Source organism: Microcebus murinus, chromosome 6 (genome assembly GCF_040939455.1).
Source record: "Microcebus murinus isolate Inina chromosome 6, M.murinus_Inina_mat1.0, whole genome shotgun sequence".
In the NCBI taxonomy this organism is placed as follows: domain Eukaryota; kingdom Metazoa; phylum Chordata; class Mammalia; order Primates; family Cheirogaleidae; genus Microcebus; species Microcebus murinus.
This window is the reverse complement of record NC_134109.1, coordinates 96,891,798-96,908,391: the sequence shown is the minus strand read 5'-3', so window position 1 is coordinate 96,908,391 and position 16,594 is coordinate 96,891,798. Positions and strand designations below refer to the sequence as shown.

The 16,594-nt window shown below is 39.0% G+C and overlaps 1 protein-coding gene across 1 annotated transcript in view; it reads left to right on the top strand.

The window, feature by feature from the left end:
- RORA (RAR related orphan receptor A) overlaps positions 1 to 16,594 on the top strand; it is a 697,613-nt gene that overhangs the window by 586,089 nt on the left and 94,930 nt on the right. The gene's annotated exons all lie outside the window — the stretch shown is intronic.

Here is a 16,594-nt window from a genome sequence, read left to right as displayed (position 1 = left end):
TACATTTATTGTCTCTCCCTAGAGTGTGACCAAATGATCAGAACATTGAGCAGGGATGCCTTTGAAGATTTAATTCCTAGGCCTGTCAGTATCTCTACCTGAGACTCTATGTGAGTCATTTAACTCTGTGACTACCACATTTTGGTTCCCTCTAAAAGCCCTACCATAAACGTTCCATACTATTTTGCTTAATTGAATAGCTCACATTTTATTTCAAAAGCTCTAGTGCCAAATAATATAGTTTTTTTAAGTAATGCTATAAGCTACTATGGTTCTTTTCTAAGCTGATTCAGTATTTCATATCAAGCAAAAGACTTTAAGAGCAAAGGTCTGGAGGACAGAGTTTCCAGATGAACATCCCTTCAATGTGGAAGAAGGTTCGTTTTAGATTTGATCATAAGAACCCCTCTTTCTGCTATTGGCAAACACCAGTGACACAGCCTGCCTTGACCTCCCCCCATCCAAATGGATAAAATATTAAAACGTCTAAGAAGGGTTCAAATAAATCAATTGAAAACAGAGCCACTGAAGAGAAGAGCTGTAACTTCAAAATCTATTCCTAAATTCTGAGCCCAATGGCATGGTGAACACAGGGGCCCCTCACAAACACTCTGTGTTTCTGTGTCGCATGGAATGGACCAGTAAAATGACCATGATGTGGCCAGAATGACTGCTCCACAACATATGAGCTGGTTTTCTGTAGATTCTTATGAGGCCCGACTCATTGAAACGTATTTGGTGATTTATTGGTGGCATGTTATTAAAGAGCCATGTAAATTGCCTCTTGTGGCAGGAATGAATAGATAATATAAAAATGTATGAACACAAAAGGACGTGTAATTAGTGACCAAAAAGATCTTCCGAAGAAATAATAAGACAGCTTCTTGTTTCACTTTCAAAAGGCCTCCTAGGGAAAACTTCCTTTATCTTAGTACTTGCCAACCTGAGCTCCTCGGAATATAAATTCTCAAAGAACAAGAAATCAGTTTTCAATACCTAGCACGTGGCACTATGTAGTGAGCACTAGAATGGGAGTCAGAAATCCAGGTCCGGTCTCTGCTGTCCTGGGGCGGTGTGACGCCCCAAGCCAGCAGCCTGTCTGAGCTTCGTATACCCGGCTGTGAGTGGGGATGATAATTCCTGCCTGCGGCCTTTAAACTGCATGCTCATTAATAACATCGACATAATGGTAATAATAATGAAATTTAATGGCAGTTTAGAGGTGGCCATGGTGATTCTAACACACACAAAAAAAACATTATTCTGGAGCCTGGACAACATGTGGAGTAATAGAAACAGAAACCCAAAACATCTGAGCTCTTGGTCCAAGATGGTCTGTGTAGTGACCTCCCATTTCTCTGTCTGGGGGGAGGGGGGGACCCAAGAAAATTTATCTGAGGACCTTCGTTCGGCTCCTGCCCTTGTAAAGTGTGTACAGTGTGGATCTAGCCTGGCAGGTGGAGAGGCAGCAGTTTCCATGCCTCTGACAAATTAACTAGTTTTCACGGCTGTTTTGCAGCTGCCCTGGAAACAGGCTAGCAGTTTTGAAAAAGAATTATTGCAGCCATGAAGGAGGTGTCGGTATCGTGTGTGTTGCACGGATAAAGTGTTCTTTTAAAGACCCGTCCCTTCACCTGCACTGAGTGAAAACAATGCCAAGTTGTGCTATGGTTTTCTTTTTTTCCATCGAACTTACTTTTAACTGCTAACACTGCCTTCTCCAGAATCCGCCAGTAGGTTAAATATGACTATATATTTAATAAATAGCAATTGTAATAAATACTTTAATATAATGATATATATTTAAAGCTTAGCACTCATAATTCAAGGAAACATATACAAAAACATTCTAGCTTTAAAGAGGGAGGAAGGGGTTGTGCTTGAACAGTTTTAATTTTACCGATATTTGGCTAATATTAGAATTGAATGAAATACCGGAATGATATCCTGCTATGGAGAGCTCTTCATTTCTCCAATAGGCTTCAGACAGTAGCTTACTGAAACTAGAATACCCAAGTCCCTGATTATAAGGTCTTAAGTAATAAGGGTTATTATTTTAGATATGTATACCAATGCAATATTCACAGGCATTATCAGAAAATGAGATATCCCATATAAATTAATTTTTTGGAGCATATTTCTATAAGTGCCTAAACGATTTCACTTTACTTGGGAAGGTGGGGGGGGGAGGCTTTCAAAATATATTATGTAAGTCTCAGTCTTCTTAGAGTTCATGGGCTAATCCATTCTTAATGATTCGAAGTCATTATAAACATTAATTATTATGGCGTGTACAGTATGCTGCAATACAGGATGTCCTCAGAGACTCTGCAGGTGTGGTAGGTTGTTTGCCTCTATGCTAAATGTCCCTGTGCTGCCATACTTTTTGAGTTCTTATGTCTAACTTGTTGTCTTTTTAAAAAATCTCTCTTCCTTCAATATTAATTACTTCTTCTTGCTCTTATGAGCAGAACTCTCTACTCCTTTCTGCTGTGCTTTTTAATATCTTCTGTAAACCGGCAATCCAGATAATCATGGTTGTCAGAATTATGTCTTACGTAAGAGAAAGTAGTCTCTGAATGAATACCAGAGGAATGATTTTTTAAGTGCATATACAAATTTTGGTTCTTGATATTTTAGTGGTATCTTTGTTTCTTTTTCTTTTCTTATTCTTTTTTCTTTTGTTTGTTTGTTTTTGGTTTTCTTCCATGTTCTATGTCATAAGGCTTTTAAGTGAGAGATCTCTAATTATGAAAAATGTGATGGCAATTATTTATATTTCTCTGATAGCAGTTTTAGTTTGGTGTTACTTTAGATAACCACTTGCCATACTGGAAACTGCACACCTTCTACTCGTCTTAGTGACAATTTTTGGTGCATATTCAAGAATGGGACTTTTTGTCTTTTAACTTCCTTTTTCAAACATCTCACACTGTGCCCCACCCAACGTCTGCTCCCAGAAAATATCTGATGATTAACTGAGATTTAAAAATAATTATCACACACGAGCTACATACAAATGAAACTTTCTAAGAACTATATTTGTCTCTCATGTTCTGGAGAAGGCTTCTGTGCTTTTCACACCTTGGTTTAAAAAAAAAATCGAGAAAGACCAAGTTGAGCAAAAATGATAAAGATAATTTGTAAAGGAGCTGAAAATAGAACTCTTCGTAGATACGAATTCCAAGCGCATTGCAGCTTTTCTATGGGATTATTTTGTTGATGGAAGAATTTGTGGCTCACAATTAGGAACGCTTTAATTCATTCATTCGTTCCAACAATAGCATTTATTGAATGCTTGCTGGGCCCCACCGGGGATGCATAGGCGTATCAGACACAATCTCAGGAAACAGACATTTTGGCCAGAATTCCAAGGTTGCTGTGAGTCAGGGCCCAGGTGCCATATGTTAGAAGCATTTCCCCAGTTAAAGCCGAGAGCTTTCAAGTGAAGCTTAACTTGTTTTTTCAAACTAGGCTTGATTCAATTAGAACGATCCCAAATATTTCATGTTCTGGGAAGAAATCTGGAGAAGTGGTGTCATAATGTTTTCCTGCTCACTGACAAGTCATTCAGTAGCCCCGTCCAAGATCATTTCATATAGCCCGGGAATAATCGGAAGTGATATGCCCCTGTGGAAAGTTCTTGGAGGATGCCTGTCAGCAAATGATGTTTTAAACCCTAGGTTTGGTTTAGGCTTGTCGTTAGGTTCCTTATGACAATTTATATGTTTAAAAAAAATGTCATCTCGAGGAAATTTCATACAAATGCGAGTTAGGAAACAATGAAAATGTCATAGAAAATAATCATTACTGATTCTGTGGTTTTACTTATCTGCTCTGCTTAGTAATCAGATACACACACTTAACATCTCTCCCTGCCTGCCCTTAGCATGCTTCGTCAGTGATCTATCATGCTTTGCATCTACTAAAAACCCATAATCTTAAATAGTGTCACTTAATCATATTCGATCATCTTCATTTTGTAAGAAAATCATTTGTATAAATTTTGAGTGAAGTAACCATCGCATTGTTTATGCAGCTTCTTTTCCACTGTAATTTAGCATTTAGATTATGTTGTTAGCCTTAGATACACACAGGGAGATTGAGATAATTTTGTAGAAATTATTGGTCTTTATTGCCTCGAAATCTTGAGGGACGCAACAGATTTTTGTAAGAACATTTCAGGCAGAATCATAATATGCTTCTTAATTAAATTTCTTTGTTTTTTTTAAGGAGTGTTTGGAAGAGAAAATATATATATATCATTTCCGGAGAGTGCAAACTCTAACTACATTATTAAAGAATCAGTTTTAAACATTCAGAAAATATTTTTGAAATGGTAGATAAATTGTCAGTCCTTATGATGACATATGCATAGTATATAGTACATGTAATCTTTGATCCTGAAGGTTGCCATTCCCAACCCTTGGGCCCCAGACCAGTACTGGTCTGTGGCCTGTAGGGAACTGGGCCACACAGCAGGAGGTGAGTGGCAGGTGGGAAAGGGAAATGTCATCTGTATTTGCTGAAGTTCCCCATCACTCACGTCACTACATAAGCTCCACCTCCTCTCAGATCAGCAGCAGCATTAGGTTCTCATAGGAACACAAACCCTACCGTAAACTACACATTCGGGGGATCTAGGTTGCGTGCTCCTTATGAGAATCTAATGCCTACTGAGCTGAGGTGGAGCTGAGGCGGTGATGCTAGCTCTGGGGAGCAGCTGCAAATACAGATTATCATTAGCAGAGAGGCTTGACTGCACAATAAATGTTATGCACATGAATCATCCAAAACCATCCTCCATCGCCCCTCTCCCCATCCATGGAAAAATTGTCTTCCATGAAACTGCTCCCTGGTGCCAAAAAGGTTAGGGACCACTGCTGAAGAGGTTGATGGAATAGCAAAACATCTATTTATTTTTCTTTTCTTTTCTTTCTTTCTTTTTTTTTTTTTTTTTTGAGACAGAGTCTCACTCTTTCACCCTGGGTGCAGTGGCATCATCATAGCTCACAGCAACCTCAAACTCCTGGCTTAAGTGATCCTTCTGCCTCAGCCTCCCAGGGAGCTGGGACTACAGGCACAAGTCAGGACACCCAGCTAACTTTTTCTATTTTAGAAAAAAGTTAGAGCAGGATCTCAGTCTTGCTCAGGCTGGTCTTGAACTCCTCCTGATTTCAAGCAATCCTCCCATTTCAGCTTCCCAGAGTGCTTAGATTACAGGCATGGGCCACTATGCTCGGCTGTAAAGCATCTATATCTAAAGTGAAAAATTATCTTAGTTATCTGAGTGCTCTGAGCACATAACACCAAATACATGGATGGAGAGTTGGTGCTATCTGGGTGTCTAAATAAACTTACTATTCATACTGTTCATCAGTATATTTTGTATTATTCAAATAGTTATAAACCATTCCAATCCAATGATCATTAGATATCAACAGTGTGCCAGATACTAATGGTTTTCATGTTTATTGCTTGACTTTTAAGGTCTTGGAAACATCTTCAAAGATAAGTATTGTTTTTCTAGCTTTACAGGAGAGAAAACTGAAGCTCAAAGAATACAAATATCTTGCCACTAATCAATCACACAGCCACCGTTGGAACTAGGATGGGAAACCAGATTTTCCACCGCCAATTCCAATCAGTACTCTTTCCACCATGTATGCTACTTTCAAAAAAGTGTTCATTGATTCAACAGCTATTTACCCAGTGTCTATGTATGCCAAGCCTTAGAGATATAAGAGATACAAAGGTGACTAAGACAGATGTTTCCTGACTCTAAAGTGTAGAGTTCAGCGAAGAAGACAGAAAAGATAACAAATGTTTGCAGAACACAGGGTGAAGAACCAGGCTTACAGAAAGGCAGAAACAGAGGCGAATAGGAGCCCAGAGCTTGTTTGATGGCAGCTAGGGGTTTGGCTAAGACCTTCTGAAGGCAGTGACATTGCAACTGAGACCATAGGATGGCAAAAAATAGACAGATAATAATCCATTCTCATTAGTAGCAGATTTTGTATTTATGAATTTGCATGCTCGCTGAAATTTATAGGTAACCCCAAAATCGGTACTAGCCGTGTGGGCGTTGGCAGACAAGCGCATGCGCAGTGTACCCGTTCCCTGCTGAGGTCGGTCAGGGTGATGTTCTGCCTTCTTGTTTCGGCGCTCATATTGTAAACAAGTGTCTTTTCCGCGGTCTGATGCCACAGTTTTCTACTTGTGTTTTTCGTTGGTGATCTCGCTGTTTAAAATGGCCCTTAAGCATAGAGCTTGCTGAAATGCTGCCTAGTGTTCTTAAGTGCAAGAAGGTTGTGATTGTGCCCCATGCAGAAAATATGGTGTGTTAGATAAGCTCACTGTAGCCACGAGTCACACTGCTGTTGGCTGCCAGTTCCATGTTCATGAACCAACAATATATATTAAATAAGATATCTTTGGACAGAAACCCACATAAAACAAGGTTGTGTGGTTGATTAATTGACAAAAATGTTATGAGCACAGAATCACAGAAACCTGTTTCCTCTAGAGGCAGTGATTTCATATTCTCTAATTCAGGGCTCCTGGTGACTTTATAGAACTTAACTACCACGAATAACCAGAATTGACGGCAGATAGATAAATATCTGATAACACTCAGTGCTTGTGAGGATATGGAGCAACTGGAACTCTCATACATTGCTGATAGGAATGCAAAAATGGCACAGCTACTCTGAAAACCATTTGGCATTTCTTATAATTCAATGTATACATTCATCGCCTATGATCTGACAATCACATTCCTAGGTATTTATGCATATAAAACGGAAATGTATGTTCACACAACAACCTGTACCGTGAATGCTTATAGCAGCATTAATTTTGATTGCCAAAAAGTGGAAACAACCCGACTATCCTTCATTTGGGGGAATAAATAAACTGTGGAATGGAATATTATTCAACAATAAAAGGGAACAAAGTATTGATATGCTGAACAACACGGGTTGAATTTCAAATGCTTCAGGCTAAGTAAAAGAAACCAGTCAAAAGGTTCCATAATATACTGTTCCATTGAAATAATATTTTTCAAAGGCAAAACTGTAGGGTTAGAAAACAGATCTCCAGTTGAGGGATAAGTTGGCTACAAAGAGGCACAAGGGAATATTATGGAAGAGGGCTAGAACTGTTCTGTGTCTAGATTGTGTTGGTAGTTATAAAAGTGAATGCCTTGGCCTGTATATTAAAAAGGTTGAGTTTTAGTATATGTAAATTATATTTTAATAAAAAGATTTTCTAAAAACCCTGATATTTGAAGGATGAATTAAAGTACGGTTCTTCTAATGTGCCACAGTAACCTGAGAAAATTCCATAAAAACAGAGAGCACCCTATGTGTTTTACTGCAGTGGTAGTTGATAAGATACTGTTGGTATAAAATAAACGCTATGTAGTAATTTGTTGCACTACAAATTGAACAGTGATTGCTCTGAACATATAAAACATGTTTTCTTTTCTCCTGTTTTGTTATGCCTAAATCTAATATGGTGACAGGAAACAGTTTCTTACCGGTTTTTTTTTTTTTTTGACAAGTGCTGAAGTCTGCAAACCATGCTATAATTCTCATATATGCATTATTCATAAGTGGACCAAACTTTTATTTTTGAATTACCCAGTTAAATGGCAGTTGACCTTGGGATAATATAGAAAAGAAGGCAACAGAGCAAAGATGATAATATCACTGATCTTGCTTATATATAATTGTTTAATGGTAGGCAACTGTCAGAAATGGACAGTTAAGCTGCTTATATATCTTTGGAAGAGAGAGACCACACAACTTCTTTGAGTGTCTTCCAACTCTGATATTTCCCTTTTTTAGTCTTCCTTGTTTACGATGGCTGTGCCATATTACCTTTGCTATATTTCAAGACACAAAGATATTGTAAATCAAATCACCATTACCTTCTGGTTTATGAAAGTCAGTTTCAGCATGTACCATGTACCTAACCTTTGGAATAATGAACAAATTGTGCTTTCTGAGACTAGTACAACTAATTTGATAATGCATATCAGTAGTTTCTCAATAATGTATACCATACCTTACACAAACAAGTCACTCTTTCTCACTTGTATTATGACATTTTGGAAATTACTTTATGTATATTTTACTTAAGATGTGCTTTCAAAATATCTCAAGGCTATGTATGTACTATGTTCTTTTATAAATAACAACACCATGCATCACTATAGTTACTTAATAAACATAGACAACAATTTATTCAAAGTGCATTGAAAATTAAATGGCTCTGCTTAAGATTTTTATGCTATCAAAGCCATTTGTTGGATGATTAAAGAAGGTGAACAAACTGCTATATTATATAGCATATGTTGCAAAAACTGTTTAGGAAAAGAGCAGCAGTGATACAATTTGGAAGAGTGAAAACAGTAAATATCTTTGTCTTGTGCTTTTTGTGGAGAATACCATGAACTATGAATTTGTTATTTTTTCCATTTTTAATATATTTTTCTTTTGTTTGGAATCTTTTAGAAATGCCAGCATTGGCTTTTGTATTTTTTAGTTCCTTTACAATCTTATCTAACATTCCATTACCAATACTACCAATATTTAGAGTTGTTTAATTACTCCAAAACACGAGAAAACTCTCCTCAAGACTTTTTAATGTGTAGCAAGTGTTTCTTAAATGTACAAATGGCAACATTGTTTTCCAACAGGATAATTACAACCGTGTACAGTATGTTTCTTCATTAGTAGTAATTAAATAATTTACTAAATTGTGCAATAATTCATAATGACACATGCTAACCCTGCTCAATTACAGGAGCTAAGTGATAAAAGAATTTCTCGCACACATGCCTACATGTTATTAGAGTAGTAATTTTTGATTTCTGGAGAAGTCAGCTTGCCATTTTCAAAATACTGAGTCGTGCTGAACTCAAGGAAAAATTAATAAAATATTTGAGAGTCGTAGCATAATGGTTAAAAGTGTGCACCCTAGAATCAGTTTACTGAGATTTTTCTTATGGTTCCACGAGTTATTAGCCTTGTGCTCTTGGACAAGTCACTTAATTTTTCACTTTTCTCATCTGTAAAATGAGGATAATAAAAGTACAGAATGTTTGTGGCTGAATGAAATGATAAATAGAACATAAAATAAATGCCTGCCCCAGAGGAAGTCCCAGGGAATGGTTAACCTATAGGCGACATAGTAGCAGCAACAACAACAGTATTGTGTAATTATTGGAAAGCCATTTTGATTTAAGAAAATGCTTTTGGGGGGCATAAGGTTGAAGTGGATACTTAAAAATCTAATGTTAATTTTGGAGCTTCTGAATGGCATGCCTAATGTAATCTATCCTCATCTTACAAAATGTAGGAATAGTTTTCAATTCAAGAGGAGAGTGATTATTTTGTAAATGCAAATCTAACGTTTCTAGAGGAATTTAACATTTTTATTAAAACAACAACAACAAAAAAAAATACCCATGTCTGTTCTTGTTTTAGTGCTCACAACACACTTCCACAGTGCAGGACTGGACATAAATAATAGATGTACTTTTGAGAGCAGAGAATAGACTTCTGATCAGACGCTGTCAGCCCAGATGAATCCTGTCCTATAAGCTAGAGCTTAAATGTGAGCATCAAAACCACTATTGACATGTGGCACAACTGTCTGAAATGTCAATAGTTATCAAATGAGTATTTCATAATGCAGAATAATTGATTACTTTGCTTGACTGAACAGGAACATATTTTTCTCTGCGAAAGCAAAATAATGCCAGTGTTTGCTCCTGGAACGCTCCTCGCTGCGAGATTTGGATTTCCCAAAGAAGCCCACATTACTCTGCGGTCCTTGATCATGCATGACAAAAATAGGGAAAAACCATCTGTAACCGCTTATCTTTTCTCCATTATTTGAAAATATATTTTTAAGATAGTTCTTTAAAAGAAATAAAATGTGGCCTATATACGAAGCATCTATATTAATAGAACTGTCTCAGATAATTTTCAGAAATGAAATGGATGAGATACAAAATCAAATAACATTCAATTTATCTTGTTCATCCTAAAATGCACTGCTTAGCTTTTCACTCTGATGAAATAACATCCATTTCCAGTTTTATTCTTCCTCGGTGTGCTGTGATGTGGAACTTTCTTGCTCTATGTGTTTTATTAAGTGTAATTTAACTTTATGACTATCAAACCAACTATTAATCCTTACAATAAGACTATGAAATAGGCAAGCTGCAAAGAGATTTATTTTTTAAAGCACAATTCTCTTCTTATGCCCTCAGTTATTTTTAAAAAATCATTCTCTGAATAGGTAGAGTTTGCAAAGCTCTGTTCTAGGCACTTCGAGGGAAGGCAAAAGACCTACATTTTGGGCTTTTCCCCCTTCTTATCTGTATGTATTTTATGCTACTATAAACCCTTACTACTAGTTGTTCCTTAAATGAGAAATGCATTTTCTGTCTGTACTTTTACCTGTGTTCTGCCCTTCTTCCAAGAGGCATTTCATTCCTATTTCTATCCACTAAGATGTGATTTGGCCCCCGAGGTCTAGCTTTAATGGTATCTCCTCCATGAAGTCCTTCTTATGAAGATTAAGTTTAACCCTGCACACGGTAACCTCTCTTATGCTTGACTTACACAGCACTTTATTTCTAGACTAGTTAGACCATGTGCCACACACTCTGCCTCACTTTGTAAGTATTGCATTTAGTTCCTACTAGATTGCAAATTCCTTGCAGGATAGACTGACATCTTGATCTTTTTTTCCTTTCCTCTCTATGCCCTAGTACAATGTAATACATACAGAAGATATTTAGTCATTGCTCAATGGATGGCAGCTTGCTCTCTTATAGGAAATAAGTCATAAAAAGCCTGCTGGACCACAAGGCCTCTTAGGCCAATGGGCAATTTAATTCTTATTCATCTTTCTGTGCCCAATATTTAGCAGATGCCTAATAAATACAGTTGACTATTGAACAACGTGGGGGTTAAGGGTGCTGACCCCCTTGCAGCCAGAAATCTGTGCATAACTTTAGACTACCCCAAAACATTAACTACTAATAGCCTACTGTTGACTGGAGCCTCACTGATAATATAAACAGTAGACTCACACATATTTTATATGTCATATGTATTATATACTGTATTCTTAGCATAAAGTAAGCTAGAGAAAAGAAAATATTAGGAAAATCATAAGGAAGAGAAAATATATTTACTCACTTAGTGGGAGTGGATCATCATAAAGGTATCCATCCTTTATTATCTTCACATTGACTTAGCTGAGGAAGAGGAGGAAGAAGAGGGTTTGGTCTTGCTGTTTCAGGGGTAGCAGAGGTATAAGAAAATCCTTGTATAAGTGGACCCACACATTTCAAACCCATGTTGTTCAAGAGTCAACTGTACTTGTGTTATACACATACACACACACACAGAGTTTTAAAATTGTAGAAAGTTTAACAAAAGTGCATTTCAACAAATCTTTATTAAGGATCATTATTTTATGTCAGGCACAGGCTCTCTGTGTATAACAATATAGGGGCTGATGAGGGTGGTGATGGGGGTTCCACTTGTAAGCCCTACTAAGAAATAATTACTTTGTCCTTTCTTGATAGTATTTAATCCAATCCAATCCTTCTATTGGTCCCACAAGGCCCCACCATCCTTATTTCACATATGGTGAAACAAAGGTTGCTCAAGCTGACACAGTTAGTGAGTGGGAAGAAAGGTTGGTTTTGAGCCCAAGTCTGTCTAATGCCAAAGTCTGTCTCATTCTTCCACTCCATGGAGTTCAGGGAAACAAACAAGCTTCATGGAGGGGTAAGTATACATGGCACCGCGGAGAGAGAGGAATGGAAGTGTGCCTAAGGTATGGATGGGAAAGGATCCTAAAAGCAGTCATGGGATGTTCACCTGATAGGTTTGAGATCTGTTCCCACTCCTTCATTCTACAGGTGTGGGACCCTATGTCCTGAGAGGTGAAATGACTTACCCAAGAGGACGTGAAAAGCTAGTGACAAGTGTGAAACTGGAGCCCAGGGTTCCAGATTTTGAGTTCACTTACATTTCCTGTATTCTTTTAATTTAGAAAGAAACGTTTCTTGAATGGCGCGTTCCCACTGCCAGGTCTAGGAATGGGGTGAGGACAGCACATGGGACCCTACAGGGATGGAGGGCCCTCTTGGCTCCAGTTAGCATCTCTTCCCTTGCTGCCTTGGCAGGTGTGCATATGGTGAGGCACCTGCCACCTACCTATTCTGTGGAAGTTGCTCAGCTCTGTCTGCCTGTGAACTTTACCCTTTTCCTCATTGTGATGGTTACAAAACCTAAGCCAGTTCTCTGAATTTCCTAATAGGTGTATGAAATATCTGGTTCCAAAAATCACAGAATCCCTGCACTATTGTCCCCATCAAGTCAAATCTTTCACCTCCGACATCCCATTACACTAATAGACACACTAATGACTTGCAGCCATTTGTCAACTCTGAGTGGCAAAGTGCTGGGCAAACATCTTTTCAACGGGCAACCATGCACTGGGCTCCTTTAGGAAGGTTCTAACTGACTCACGAACTGACTTCTATAGAGTTCAGAGCAAAGGTCAGCTGATTTGTGAGCTTTTCAAGATGAGGGCGACTGTCTTTCTTGTTAGATTCTCCAGCATGGTGCCAGGCACATAATACATACTCAGTAAGTGTGGTTGATTATGAGAAATGCATGTGAGTGTGAGTGTATAGAATTGAAGATATCTCTTGCAACCAAAATACAGTTTATTTCACCATATTTCATGGACCATGCATAAGCATACATACATGCATGTTTCAATCTATATCTATATTTGTTTTAAAAGCACGAATAAGACAGATAAGCCATATTAATCTGTTCATTCTCTCCCCCTTAACACTCATAAATAGCAGGGCTCCTCCTGTCACTGTTGGTTTCTGGGTCTTGCTAGTATTAATGTTATTCCATTTATATATGTTCTTTTATGAGATACTGGCTGTTCCTAAACTCAAAATTAAGCAAGGCTGTGATCTATTGTAGGTAAGTTTGTGCCTTTCCCATAGTTTCCCAAGTAGTCTTGCTTAGAACTTTCTGGGTCTGGCCCTCTTCGGTCTATAGGAAACTTGGTCCCCTGGCTCTGGGTCAACCAGAATGGCCCAACTCTTAGAGGTCACAGTTTGGTGGTGGCTAAGGATTCAACTGAATCAAGCGGCCTAGCACTGCATTAACCTTTCGCTGATCCTTTTCTTGGTCAGCTAGAAGGAAATTAATTGAATTAGCAAGCTGCCACACACTAGAGATAGAGATGAAGGGCCTGGGTGGGACAGATCCAAAATGCCCTCTCTCACATGCATCAGCAAACTTTCAAATCACCTTTGTCCCAGGAGCCACTTAAAGACTTGGGTAAGTTTGTCAATCCGCTGCTCTGCCATTCTCCCCAGTAGCATTATATGTGTGATTTGGGGTGGCATACCATGAGATCAGACCTTGTAAAAAAGACAAAATACACTCTCATGAAGTCAAGTATTATTTCCTCATTTAACCTCTCACGCAGGAAGATTGGCACCGATTTACTGATTATACTTGTCTAGACTCCTGCAAAAATGCACCAAGCTTTTCTCGTAGGCATTTTGGAACAACCTGGCATCAGAAATGTCTCTTCACTTCCTTGCTAAATGACAGATTCGATGGGAAATGCAGCACACAGGGACAGCATGTGGGGCTGGGACTATCTCTAGGGGACTCTGAGATGAATTGCATTGTGTTTACAAGTATGCTGTGTGCCTCCTTTTTCTGAGATTAGCCAACAGAAACCTTTGAGTTGAGAATTAATACATACTGGGCTCTCATTCATGGTAAAGAATTCCCATTCCGTTTAATTATCTTCGCGTAAGCAAAATTATTATTATTTTTTTTTCAGAACACTTGGTAAAATGAAAAAGATGGAAAGAAAATATTGCCTAGCACTGTGTTTTCCCCATAGTAGGTACTCCATGAGCATTTGTTTAATAAAAGCCAAATAATTATTCCTACATATTTCTTGTATTTTATCATATTTCTGCATCATTGTATTTTAATATAATAATAGTAAACATTTGTACTGAAATGTATCATTGATGGCTGCAAGTCTGCATTATTGAACACAGATATGGATCCTTTCATTCCTGACTGATTTGTTTGATTGGGGACTTAGAGTTCTGTAGAAAATTTGTATTTCAGGTGTTTTTTTTTTTTTTTTTTTAAAACAGCCTCTCATTTTTTATTTTGAAAGTTTCATGAGGGCTTATGCTAACATAAAGAACAGTAATATATGCCGGGTTAAAAGCTGAAGACATTTAATAGAGGCATGCATTACAAATAGTATCTAGCCACACTGGAAGATTAGGACTTCAGATCTGAAATTTTGTTGCTCATTAGTTGTAGGATGTGAATGAAATACATTTTTAAAGGGCAAGGTCAGTATTCCATTATCCTGGAAATGTCTTTGTTGAATAAATGTGTAAATATTTTGAATAAGTATTATTAGATTATATTTCTCTTGGGGACATTACCTATGGGATGAATGATTCTACTGCTTGTAATTGCAGGAGCACATGTCACCTTACACGTCGTTCCCAATGACCAATATCATTTGAGATGAAATAAATACTGATTACTAGTGATGTAACACTATTTACCATGGAGTCAGATGTCTAAAAGGCAGGCTAGAGCTAATGGATTTGGTTATTTTCAAAACAGTATTTTCCAAAGCAGGATACTGTTTTAAAGTAACACTGTGAATTCTCAGAGTTGTATAACTGGGTTCGTTTGTATTGAGTGCGGAAGAACATGCCTTTGGGCAAGCAGTTTCTGATCGTTTTCCATCCTTTAATGGTACAAGGAAAAGAAAACTGTACCTGGGACTTAGCTACGAGATAGCTTGGCATTACCTTTCCTTCTCATAGTGGTTAGCACAAGGGATATCAAGACCCAAATTTGAATGATGGTGTCAGTGCAGCCAAGGGGCGTTGCCTCACTGGGAGCTGTAGTTGCATCATGGGTACGTGGTGTGATTTCATTTCATAATTGTAAACATTTCAGTGGGTATGTTTGATTCATTTGAAACTCTTGCCCACTTCACTGTGGCTGGACAGCTGAGTTAACATGGGTAGGTCTTGGCTTCACACTTTTATAATTTCTTTTCTAACTGTAGTTTTATTAGAAAAAAATTATAAAGGAAAAAAATTGTATTAGAATGAATGTATCTGAAACTTTTATAAAGCCACTTGATTGAAGGACAATGAACTTTCTTGAACTTCTAAATCAGAGCACTGTGTAGATGTTTGGAAGACTTAATTTTTGCCTTGAAAAGGGGCTGGGGAGTGGGGACTGTATGAATCCTTGTTTTCTACAGTGCTGATTGGTCTGCTTGTGTTTTAAATTGCAGCCCAACTCAGAGGCAAGGGCAACTCAGTTGTATGGAAGAATAAATGCTAGAATTCTCCTTGCTTAATTATCATGAATGCCACAACTAAAAGCCATCTAATATTTTAAGTTGTACATGAAAACACGGACCAACAGAAACGAAAGCAGGATGAAATTTCGGGAAGGAACAGCAGTAGGTATACAAACTTGGCTTTTGAGAATTTTTTTTCTGTTATGCTCAATACTATAGATATACTTGCCAACGTTCTAAATAATGCAGAATCTGAGCATGTAGCATCTGAAATCCATCGCAAGGAGATTCATCTTTAAAATAATAACGTCAGGATTTACGGTTCCATAAGGTCAGAAAAAAGGATTAAGTTTCCAAGTTTGGAGGGAATTAAGTCTTGGTCGCAAGTTAAAATTCACAATGTTGACCTTTAGAGATTTTTTTTTTCTATCCAAAATACCAGAGTCTCATTTTTAGGGTATGAAAACTACAGCCTTTTCCACTTGTAGACTTGTTTTCTGGAGAGGATGCTGGACATCAAAGAGCCTGGGAATTGAGTGGCTCAAATTAGCCGGCAACTGGAGTTCATTTAAGTGATTCGCGTACAGTTTTGTGCTCTCCTTCCAGGTCTCCGCGGCCCTGGACGTGGGGAGGAGGGCGAGGGACGCGAACCAGGACCCGGGACGTTGGTAGGATGAGGGTACCCAGGGTCGAGTGGGCGGAGTTCCCCCTGCCCAGGCGGAGTGTCTCCGGAAAGACTTCGGAGGCGCTTTCTCCAGTCCCCCGGACGGTCCCAGTGGCTTCGCTCTCCACGGCCCAGGAGGGGTCCGTGTCTTCCAGAGACAGCTGGGACACTCTGGGAAATGAGGGGGACTGTTGCCCACCAGCCCCCCAAACCAGTCCCCTCTTTTCATCTACCACCCCGAGGGCTGCGGGGAGGGAGCGGGGAGCGGCGTCGGGCTGTGCGCCTCCGGCCCCGCGGAGTGGAGCAGGAAAGCGGTCAGATGCGCGTCGCGCGGGGCGCCGCGTGCAGGAAGCGCCCTGGCGGCCACAGGTGATGCGGGCGGCGGGGAGCGGGCCGGGGGCGCGGGCGCGGGCCCGGGGCGCGGGGGGCCCGCCGAGCCGCCGCTGCTCACCTGCCCGCGGGGGCGGGGCGGGGCGCGGCGCCGGGGCGCGCCCG